Below are 12154 nucleotides of genomic sequence, written 5' to 3'. Positions count from 1 at the left end.
AGGTAGGTATAGCTACTTCCTCCTCGCTGAGTTCAGGGAAATAACTGTTGAACTTGTCCAACATCCCTGACAAGTGTGCTGTTACCTGGCGCTTAATGGTTCTGAAATCCATGTTTTTCTCCTGAAGGAAGGCATGCAACTGTTTGAACATATCAGTGATTCCTGATGAGGCTCGATTTTTCCACATTTGTAACTTTCTTTTGAAAGCCTCCACTCTTTCATGCTGGGTAATGATGTTTGTGTTTCCACCCTGCATTGTTTTGTTGAGTTTGTTTGTTTCATTAAAGATGTCTGCAAGGTAGCTGAGTTGAGCCAACCACTTCTCATCCTTGAGGAGCTCAGCCAGTTCAGGTTTCTTGTCTGAAAGGAAGGTATGCAGTTCCTCCCTGAGGCTGAACAGGCGCATCAACATGTTTCCCCGGGACAGCCATCTTACCTCAGTATGCATGAGCAGGGAATGATAGTCAGAACCCACCTCTTCACAGAGGGCAGTGAATAACCTGGAGTTTGTGGCTCTTGCTTTAACAAAGTTCACAATGGTCACAGCATTGTTCAAAACTTCGTGGAGCCTGGGATCAATGTCCTTTGCGGCAAGCGCGTCTCTGTGCAGAACACAATGCATTGAGACGGCACGGGGAGCGACAGCTTTTATTCTTTGAACTACTCCGGTGTGTCTGCCTGTCATTGCCGCGGATCCATCTGTGCACACTCCAATGCAGTTGCTCCAGCTTATTCCATTTGACCTCATGAAATCATCCAGTGCTTCAAAAACATCTTTTGCCGTTGTAGTCGTCTTGAGCTCTTTACAAAACAAAAAGTCTTCCCTTATCTCCTTTTCCCATTCATAGCGAACGTATGAGAGTAGATGGGACATTTTAGACACGTCTGTCGACTCGTCTAATTGGATGGCAAAATCATTTCCACGAAGGCGTGCAGCGCACTGTACCATTATATCCTCCGACATTGACGAGATGTGCCGTTTAACGGTGTCATTTGACATCGGTATTTTTGATAACTGCTTGGCCTTTTCCTCTCCAAACAATTCTCTGACTATCTCAGTTGCACAAGCCATAACCAAGGTTTCCCCGATAGTATGAGGCTTTTTATCTTGAGCTATCTTCTGGGCCACGACATATGATATTTTAAGCAGTTTCTTATCCACAGCGGTACTCTCTTTAATCCCTGCTTGTGTACCACACAGCTCTTTTGCCTTTCGCTCAAAAAATGCCCTGGTCTTGTCCTTGTAATGGCCATGTTTTGTCTGTAAATGTCTGATTAACTTGGAGGGTGCCAAAGACTTGTTGGACAGCACTTGAGAACAAATGACACATTGTGGTTGTGGTGAGCTTTTGCTCCCAGGGAATACAACAAAGCCATAATTAAGGTAACCATCTTCATATTTCCGACATTTTGCCAGTTTTGGTTTAGCCGAACATTTTAGCTTTTTATTATTAACAGCTTCTGTGTCATCATCTTCTGTGTCCAAGACTGGGTCAATCTCAGCGGTCGAATTGGTAATAGAAGGTACTGAATTGGTATTGGTAACTGTAACCTGTTTCGATGGACGAGTCAAAAACTTGTCCATTTTGTGTGAAAAATAAATTCAGCTTTGCGTTTCATATTGGAAATATTATTCTAGCGAGGTGACGCTTGATTATGACATCACATCCTGCCATTCTTTGTTGACGGTCAGCGATACAATGTTGACTTATAAAACAGCTATATATAAATGTAATCTGCAGAGTGCCTTTTACTGTTTATCTGTTAAATACAGTTTTCATTCATTCATTCATTCACATTTTGTATCATAATAATAACACAGCAGCGGATACACTCACTTTGTCTGCACTTGGCGAGTAGCCCATCACCGTAGCCCAAGCGTGTAATTAGCACGCTTGTGATCCGGTCTTGAACTTTCCATAACGTGTCTCGATAAATCCATTTGATTAGATCCAGCACTGAATGCATTTAGTAATTATTATCACGACAGCCGCCCGCTTTGCAATTCATTGATAACGGATCAGAGCCGGCTCTGTAACGGAGATAGGACCCGTGATGTGACGTCACACGAATGCGACTTCTCTGGAAATGCGTTGGAAAATCTGTTGGTAAAAGCAATGACGCCTGACGCGGACGTTAAGTTGTTTCTATAATAACTTTACGAAACGTGTGAAGACATTTTGATCGATTTCTTTTTTAGTTCATGTTATTAGATTAGGCAATTATTGTATACACATGAAGCACTAGATAGACTATTTGTTTAGTTAATAGTTGTCATTCTATATTCTTAAAGAAACATTCCCATCAGGCATCTCGCGGCACCCCTGACAGCTCTCCGCGGAACCCCTGTGTGCCGCGGAACCCCTGTTGAGAACCGCTGCTCTAATGGACTGTAGTCCTACCATAACTCCATGTGTAACTCAATACCTTATGTCTACGTATATTCTACACACACCTCCGTGTTAGTGCCTGGAGTATTAATATACTTTAATGTGTTTTACTCATCACCCACGTCTGGGTCAACACCCTGTATAATACCATTCTGATGACAACAGCAGAGAGGGTAGGATCTTTTAACTGAATAATACTTTGTACATCATTTTGAAGTGTGTGACTAAATTGTGTTGTGGAAATAGTTTGTAATTAGTTTCACCCAGCTGACAGAAACGGGAGGTGTGGCCTTTGTGCATGTGGCTTTTGTAGTTAAGTGGGCACTTGTGACCGTTTTTTTTGGTTAAATACCAGCTTTTTCTCTGTTGGAATCATTCTGATGACAACAGCAGAGAGGGTAGGATCTTTTAACCGAATAATACTGTGTACATCATTTTGAAGTGTGTGACTAAATTGTGTTGTGGAAATAGTTTGTAATTAGTTTCACCCAGCTGACAGAAACTGGAGGTGTGGCCTTTTGCTGCAGGTGTCACTCATCAGTAATTAGTGATAGTGATTTAAGGAGGAGTTTTCCTGGAGTTATCCGCCGAGGGATCCACCGATCCACCCAGTGCTAAGCACACCATAATCCTATATTTCCCTCCCACTCTGCTATTTCCCTACTATCTCGCTTCCTCCCTACAACCTTCTCCCTGCCACTCTTGACACCACAATGTGCCTCATACCTATATCCACAATCTGCTCCTCCAGAACTGACTCTACCCATCCACGCCAGTTTGCTAGCAACCCTGCAAATCTCTCCTACCCTCCTACAGCCACTAATACACCTGTCACAGTACGGGGAGGCTTATGGAATTGTCAATCAGCAGTCAAGAAAGCTGACTTCATTACTGCCTACGCCCATAGTCTAAATCTGCAGCTCCTGGCTCTAACTGAGACCTGGATAACTCCCAATAACTCATCAACACCTGCAGCATTATCTACAAACTATAACTTCACTCACACACCTCGACCCTCCAGACGGGGTGGAGGCACTGGCCTCATGACATCTCCTTCATGGGCTACAAACCTAACACAACTCCCAGAACTGTCACTCTCCTCCCTCGAATATCATGCAATATCTGTCTCTAATCCTTTCAATCTCACCATTGTTACACTCTATCACCCTCCAGGTCCCCTCGATCACTTCATAGATGAGCTGGACATGCTTCTAAGCTCCTTACCGGAAGATGGTACCCCGCTCCTTCTATTCGGTGACTTCAACCTGCCTGACTCATCTCAGTCAGTCCCAGTGGTCTCCCTCCTACAACAATTTGACCTGACTCCCACTGCCATGCCTCCCACCCACAAAGCAGGCAACTCCTTGGATCTCATATTTTCCCGTAACTCCAGCATCATTAACACCATGGTAACTCCCCTACATGTATCTGACCATTCCTTCATATCCTTCTCACTAACTCTCATGCTTAACCGAAAGGTCTTCACCCCAACTCAGACCGTCTCACTCAGACGTAACCTGGCATCCCTATCCCCCTCCACCCTCTCCTCTGATATAATATCCGCTCTACCTTTGAGTGACACCTTCTCTGCTCTCCCCACAGAGATGGCAACCTCCACCCTCCTCTCAGCCCTTGCAACCTCCTTTGACAAGCTCTGTCCCCTCGTTGAGAAACCTGCCCGCCGTTCCCCACCCAGTCCATGGCTGACGGATGCAGTGAGAGAACAAAGACAGGTCCTGAGAGCGGCTGAGAGGAAGTATAGAAAGTCACGCCTCACTGCTGACATCGACACATATCACAACCTCTTGTTAACATTCTCCAAAACCATTACTAATGCCAAAGCTTCTTTCTTTCACCATAGGATCGAGGCCTCTGCCAAGAATCTTCGCAAACTTCATGCTACCATGTCCTCCCTCCTCACTCCCCCCCCCACCCCCTCCTCCCTCATCTTTTTCTGCCGAAGACTTTGCGATCTTCTTTGAGGAAAAAGTGGAGAACATTCGCAGCTCCTTCTCCCAACCCCCACCCATTCCAAACGCTGAATCGAGAACCTCATCCTTCACTCTGTCATCTTTCTCTCCCATTACAGAAGCCGAGACCCTGACACTGGTAACGTCGAACCGTCCGACTACATGCCAGCTGGACCAGCTACCCTCCCCACTCCTCCAGACCATAGCACCGGACATCCTCCCATTCCTAACTGCAACCATCAACTCCTCACTCAACTCGGGGGTGGTCCCCACCTCCCTAAAACAAGCCAGAGTCACGCCCCTCATAAAAAAGAAAACCTGAACCCCACCGTCATAGGCAACTATCGTCCTGTCTCTCTTCTCTCCTTCCTTTCTAAAACACTTGAACGTGCTGTATCCAACCAACTTACTGCTTATCTCTTACAGAATGACCTCCTAGACCCCAATCAGTCTGGCTTCCGGACTGGCCACTCCACAGAAACGGCAGTCTGGCTTCCGGACTGGCCACTCCACAGAAACGGCCCTCATTGCGGTCACAGAGGCACTTCACTTAGCAAAAGCGAAAGGCCTCTCCTCTGTCCTGATTCTCCTAGATCTATCTGCAGCCTTCGACACAGTCAACCATCAGATCCTCCTCGCGGCCCTCGCAGGAATGGGAGTGGCTGGATCTGCGCTGACATGGCTGACATCATACCTCAATGAACGCTCCTACCAGAAGTCGCCTATTCTCAGTCCTTGCCCCACAATGGTGGAATGAACTACCCACCCCAGTTAGGACAGTCGAAACACTTCTTCAACCATTATCTGAAATAAAATAAAAAAAAATAAAAAATGTAAACCCTAACTAACCTTACTGTCATGCACTTGTCCTAATAAACTAACCTACACTGTAACACGCAACACTTTGATGAACATTGTTACTCAGCTGATAGAGTTGTACCCTTCCTGATGACTTGTCGTACAGAACTTGTAAGTCGCTTTGGATAAAAGCGTCAGCTAAATGACTAAATGTAAATGTAAATGTAGTCGACTGGAGCTTCAAATTAAGGTAGTGAAAAAAGAGATTAACTCTATTTTAAGACAACAATCTGAATTTCAAATGGATAGAACAAGACAGCACTACTACTACTTTCACGGCTCCAGGCCTAGTCACCTACTAGCTATGAAGATATGTGAAGAAAATAAAAAAGATTTGATAAAAAAAATACATCTTCATACATACAAAACTGGAAGGGGTGGGGGTCACAGGAACACACGACTTATAGGGGTGTCGTGACATTTTGGGGACATATGGAAAGGTGGGGAAGGGTTTGCTGGGGTTAAGAATGGGGGATGGGGGTAGGAAGGAAAGATGGGTGACGGAGATCATCAAAGAGAGGGGGGAAGGGAGTCTTAACTCCCACACATCAGAACAGTGGATGAAACACTCCATCCATGGTTGCTTTGGTAGTGGGCGGCTGTTACTTGCTTGTTCACCGTTGGCCATATTCGGTCAGTTCTCAATTGCAACAATGAATCAGAAATCAAGGTGAACAGGCTTGGGAGAGTAGGGAAAGAGGTGTTTTTCCAATTAATTTAATATGGTGGACTTCATAGGTCCTCATGGCAAAGTTGTTATCCGTGAGTAGACACATCTCTGGATACCAGTTGCAAGACTGTATGACTAACAGATTAGGAGATAAACAAATTAGAAAATGTAAAGTTCGGCCTGATGGTGGTGCTAGAGGAAAGGTCAGCAAAATAGATAGGCCACTTCCTCTAGGGGCCATGAATGTGCACAGCTAATAAAAAAAAGATTCTAACGAAAGGTATTACAATTTTTAAACATTATAGAACATATGGCCTGATGGTGGCGCTAGAAGTAACATAAATCAATGGAGTTAATCCTCTAGGGCAGTGGTTCCCAAACTGTGGTGCGCGCACCCCTTGTGGTGCGCGAGCGCCCTCTAGGTGGTGCGTGACATGAAAAGGCTAATGGTGGTAAAAAAAAATATATATATATATATATATATATATTTTTTTTTACAATACAATTTCATAAAAATCTTAGTCAAACCTTTAGTATTATGGATATTAAACATGCTGGCAGAGTACATGCATCCATGTTGTCGTGAACATTTTAATTAAATAAAGAAATTCCCTATCCATAGTCGCCGTGGGAAGAGATAAAATTAAAAATTAAATCTGTGCACGGAGACCAGCAACAATTTTTTTCTAACAGAAACCCATTGGGGGGTGCGTCAGCTAGGTCGGGAGGTGACAGGGGGTGCACGGCCAAAAAAGTTTGGGAACCGCTGCTCTAGGGTCGTGAATCTACACCGCAAATGTGAAAAGTGTTAACACGAAGAATCGGTGGCTGTAGCGGTAGAGCCGTCATTGGAGGATATAATGATACAGAATCGGAGCCACTCGGAATATCAATATCCTCTCTGAGTCTTGCAGAACATTGCGCTGTCCTTTTGAAGGTATATAGAGACAGATACAACAGACCGAATAATATAATGAGAGGACTTCAATCGCCTCCGCACGTATTCCACATGCCTGTATCCATGCTGCTCGCTGCCATTCATACCGGTTGAATGGGGGATTCATGTGTGAGAGTGTGTAGGTGTGTGGCGGTGGTGGTGGTGGTGGTGTGGACTGGGGGAACATATTCTCTCTTGTGGGATTGATGGAGTCAACCATTCCCTGTGGCGTTGGTGTGATTATGCACGTGCCCACTCCCCCACTATGTGCTAAGGTAAACAAAAACAGCTCAGTGTGTTGCAGCTCCCTGCGCATGCACGCACGCACACACACACACACACACACACACACACACACACACACACACACACACACACACACACACACACACACTCACACTCACACTCACACTCACAATCACACACACACACACACACACACACATACATATATTATACTCAATACACATGCATGTATACACAGGCATATGTATGCATGTGCACTTAAGCACACTCAAATACACACTCAATCAATCACAAAGATGTGCAAATGAATGCACACAAACACCCAATGACATACGCATACTGTAAGCGCATATGCATATACACACGTGCGCTTCCACAGAGGCACACACACACAGACACACACAGACACACACACACACACACACACACACACGTACACACACACAAAGACACAAAAATGTACAGAAACAAACATATAAAGATGCACACACAGACACACGCCCATACATCTTGCGCAGGGTGAATCACCAACCTGTCAGTCTTCCTAAGGGTCCTCAGCAGGATGACTCATCCTCCATCAAATCCTCGTCTAGGAAACCACACACACACACACACACACACACACACACACACACACACACACACACACACACACACACATGGTCTTGTATAATTTTACATCTTGTGCTTTTAACATGTTTTTATCTTTGCCTGGTGAAATAAATTAATAAATAGCACACACACACATGCGCACACACACACACACACACACACACACACAAGCACCCAAATACAATGCATACATACATGCATACATACACCCGAATACATACCCCCATTTGTGACTAATTTCACTGACCACGTGATCAGTCGATACGCACGCACGCACTCATACAATACACACACACACATGCACACGTGCAGCCAAATACAATGCATACTTACATGCATACATACACCAAAATACATACCCCCATCTGTGACTCATTTCACTGACCATGTGATCAGTCGATACACACACACACGTACAATACACACACATAGACACACGCGCGCGCGCACGCGCGCACGCACGCGCGCACGCACACACACACACACACACACACACACACACACACACACACACACACACACACACACACACACACACACACACACACACACACACACAGGGTTTCCCTATTCTGTATGCTTGTCAGAGATTACTGGATATGTACAGATGGTGGGGGAAGCCCACAGCCACATTCAGTATCTGAATGCGTAGGTGTCAGTGTGTACGTGTGTGTAATGTGTGTATGTGCATGTGTATGTGCATGTGTATGTGTACATGTGTGTGTGTGTGTGTGTGTGTGTGTGTGTGTGTGTGTGTGTGTGTGTGTGTGTGTGTGTGTGTGTGTGTGTGTGTGTGTGTGTGTGTGTGTGTGTGTGTGTGTGTGTGGGTGGGTGTGTGGGTGTGTGTGTGTGTGTGTGTGTGTGTGTGTGTGTGTGTGTGTGTGTGTGTGTGTGTGTGTGTGTGTGTGTGTGTGTGTGTGTGTGTGTGTGTGTGTGGTGTGCACACACACACACGTGTGTATGTGTGTATTGTATGCGTGTGCGTATGGACTGATCACATGCTCAGTGAAATGAGTCACAGGCGGGCTTGCCAGGGAGCGGCTGCTGGTTGGAGCCGCTTGGGCAGGAATCTCATTAGCCACGCGCCGCTGAGCGCAAGACTCCGGCGAGGTTCACACCAGACTCCCTCTCATGTTACCTGGTGTTTGATCTGCACTCTGCTGCAAAATGGCCGCCCTGGAATCAGCCCTGATGTCACTGGAGAAGCCCCATACTTTCTAATCAGCGTTTTAAACGGCTTTCTTCACACCCCATTGGTTCATCTAATACAGCGTTTCCTAAAGAAAAACTGTGGGTCAGGAATTGAAATGGGACCTGCTTCTGATGGTGTGACTTTACATGGTTTACATTGCAAACTGTGTGTTTTTAATGAGCCTGGATTCCCAGGGCAAGACTATTAAATTAACTCAATTTGCATCCAGGGACGGAGGAAAAAGTAAAGACACCATAAAGTGAAAAACCTTTGTTTTTTCCAAGTACCTGCATGTACTGTGGTGTACTGTGGTGTACTGTGATGTACTGTGCATCAATGTACCACTATATGCCAAAACACTGACAAGGAAAAAAAGATATCACATTTCCCTGTACTACTTTATCTGTATTAGAATATTTTCTAATCCTGAAAACATTTAGTTATTAATTAATAATAATAATAATAATAATAATAATAATAATAATAATAATAATAATAATAATAATAATAATAATAATAATAATAATAATAATAATAATAATAATAATAATAATAATAATAATAATAATAATAATAATAATAATAATAATAATAATAATAATAATAATAATAATAATTTCTTAAATTTATATAGCGCCTTTCAGGAAAACCCAAGGCGCTTAACAGAGGAGGTGGACAAACTAAGGGGAAGGAAATCAGAGGGACAATTGAGTAAAGTAGGGAAGTCAGGCAGAGTCATTAATACATTTGGTGAAGAGGTAAAATTTTTGTTGAGATTTGAATGAGTCCAGGGATGTAGCGTTGCAGATGTCTGGAGGGAGGGAGATCCAGAGGGTGGGTGCGGCAACAGAGAAGGCCCTGGGACCAACAGTCTGCATGTTGGTGGTGGGGATGGAGAGGAGACCAGAGTCAGAAGACCGCAGCCTCCAGGGTGGGATGGGATGGAGGAGATCAGCTATACTGGGGGGCAAGGGAATGAAGGGCTTTGTAGGTGATGAGGAGGATCTTAAAGTCGATGCAGGACTTGACTGGAAGCCAGTGGAGGTGGATGAGGGTGGGGGTGATGTGGTGCCAGGGCTTGGTGTGGGTGAGAACCCTAGCAGCTGGGTTTTGGACATATTGCAGCCTGTTCAGGGCATCGCTGGGTAGCCCTGCAAGGACGGAATTGGAGTAGTCCAGACCGGAGGTGATAAAGGAGTGGATGAGTGTCTCTGCTACGGAGTCAGAGAGAGATGGCCAGAGCCTGGATATATTTTTGAGGTTGGAAAAAATCTGATTTGGTTATTGATTTAATGTGTGAATGAAGTGAGAGGGTGGAGTCCAGTATGACACCCAGGTTGCGGACTTCTGGGGAAGGGTGGATGGAGCAGTCATCAACTTCTAGAAGGAGATCTCCAACCTTCTGGAGCAGTGACTGCTTGGCCACAACCATGAGCTCTGTCTTCTTGCTGTTTAGTTTAAGGCAGTTGGGTGACATCCAGGCCTTGATGTGAAGGAGGCAGTTAACGAGGTGCTGTGGGGGAGATGAGTGGAGTGTGAGGTGCTGATGTAGAGCTGAGTGTCATCAGCATAAGAGTGAAATTGAGACTGTGTTTGTGACCAAGGGGGAGCATGTAGATAGTGAAGAGGAGTGGACCAAGAACAGAACCCTGAGGCACACCTTGGTTGACTGGGGCAGGGGTGGAGGTGGAGTTACTGATGGAGATGTTTTCTGTCAGTGAGGTAGCAGAGTGGTAATGAGGAGGTCATTGGTGACCTTGGTGAGGGCAGTCTCTGTGCTGTGGTGTTTCCTGAAGCCAGATTGGAAGGGTTCATAGAGCTCATGGTTGGACAGGTGTGAAGTTGGGAAGCCACTGCTCTTTCCATGATCTTGCTTAGGAAAGGAACTTTGGAGATTGGCCGGTAATTACCGAGGTCATCTGGGTCCAGACCAGGCTTTTTTAATATGGGTGTGACAGACGCTGTCTTAAAACTTGAAGGTACCCTGCCCGATTCCAGGGAGGAATGTATTATTCCCACTATGGTGGGGCACACGGCAGGTAGACCAGCTTTGACCAGGACTGTGGGCAAAGGGTCAAGGGAGCAGGTGGAGGCCTTGGCCTTGGTGACCAGTTTAGCCACCTGCAGAGCGTCAACAGGTGCAAAGGAGGAGAGGGAACACTGAGGCTGACGAACAGCAGGGGGGGTACAGTGCTCGGCACCCCCACCCCACCACACACTGGACTGTAAGTGGAAGGGGAGGGGGCAGGGACTGAGAGATGGTGATAGATGGCATCCACTTTTCCATGAAAAAAGTCCTGGAATTTTGTACAGAGGTCAGTGGCACCTGGAGGTTGAGGGGTGAAGATGGGGGAGAGCAGGCGGTTGATGGTGGTAAAGAGTCATCTGGGGTGGTTTTGTTGTTTGTTGATGAGGGTGGAGTAGTATAGAGACTTGGCCTTGGCTAAGGCATCCTTGTACCATACCACATGGTCTTTGTAGGCCTCGCGGTGGACGGTGAGGCCGGATTTATTGCGGAGTGTAACGATCCCAGGTCCTGGGGGGCCTGGGTTAAGGAGAACAATAACACTGGACATTCTCTACCTCCTTTCAATGGTCTCATACCACCCTCTAGTGGTCACCAGCAGATGGTGCAGGCCGGCACATTAAACATGTTGACAAATGTAATTCAGATAATTAATAGTATGATTAATGTGATTTTGTGGTGTGTGTTGTCATTGTTGTCGTTCCCTTCCCTGGTGTGATATTCTCCCCTGTCTGGTGTTGTTGTAATGTTTGCTTATGTGTTTAGTTGGTTAATATTGTGTTAGACTGGCCTGGACAGGTGTTGCCAATGTTAATTAGTCAGGGTATATATGTGTTGTGGCGTCATTTCTTTCTGTTACCTGTTTCCTGCCCACGTCGTTGCTCTCCCTTGGTTTTCTAGTAAGTGTAGTGTTTGATGTTGCCTGTTTGTTTTACGTTTCTCCAGTTTATTGTCCTAGTGCCAGCTCGGCTGCGCCATTTACTTTCTTTTGTTTTGCCTGTTTGTTTTACGTTTCTCCAGTTTATTGTTCTAGTGCCAGCTCGGCTGTGCCATTTACTTTCTTTGTACTCAAATTCTTTTGTTTATCGTACCAGCAAGGCTGTGTCGTTATTGTCTTTTTCGTGTAGTGCTTGGTGAACTTCAAGTAAAGAGTCATTATCTACACGAATCCTGCCGTCTCTGCCTATCATCATCTTTGTCCGCAGTATTGGGTTCTCTCTCCTCTCCACACTACCCCCACTCGTAACAGAATG

This window comes from Notolepis coatsorum (assembly GCF_963971535.1).
Source record: "Notolepis coatsorum genome assembly, chromosome: 5".
Classification (NCBI taxonomy): Eukaryota; Metazoa; Chordata; class Actinopteri; order Aulopiformes; family Paralepididae; genus Notolepis; species Notolepis coatsorum.
This window is presented reverse-complemented; position numbering follows the sequence as displayed.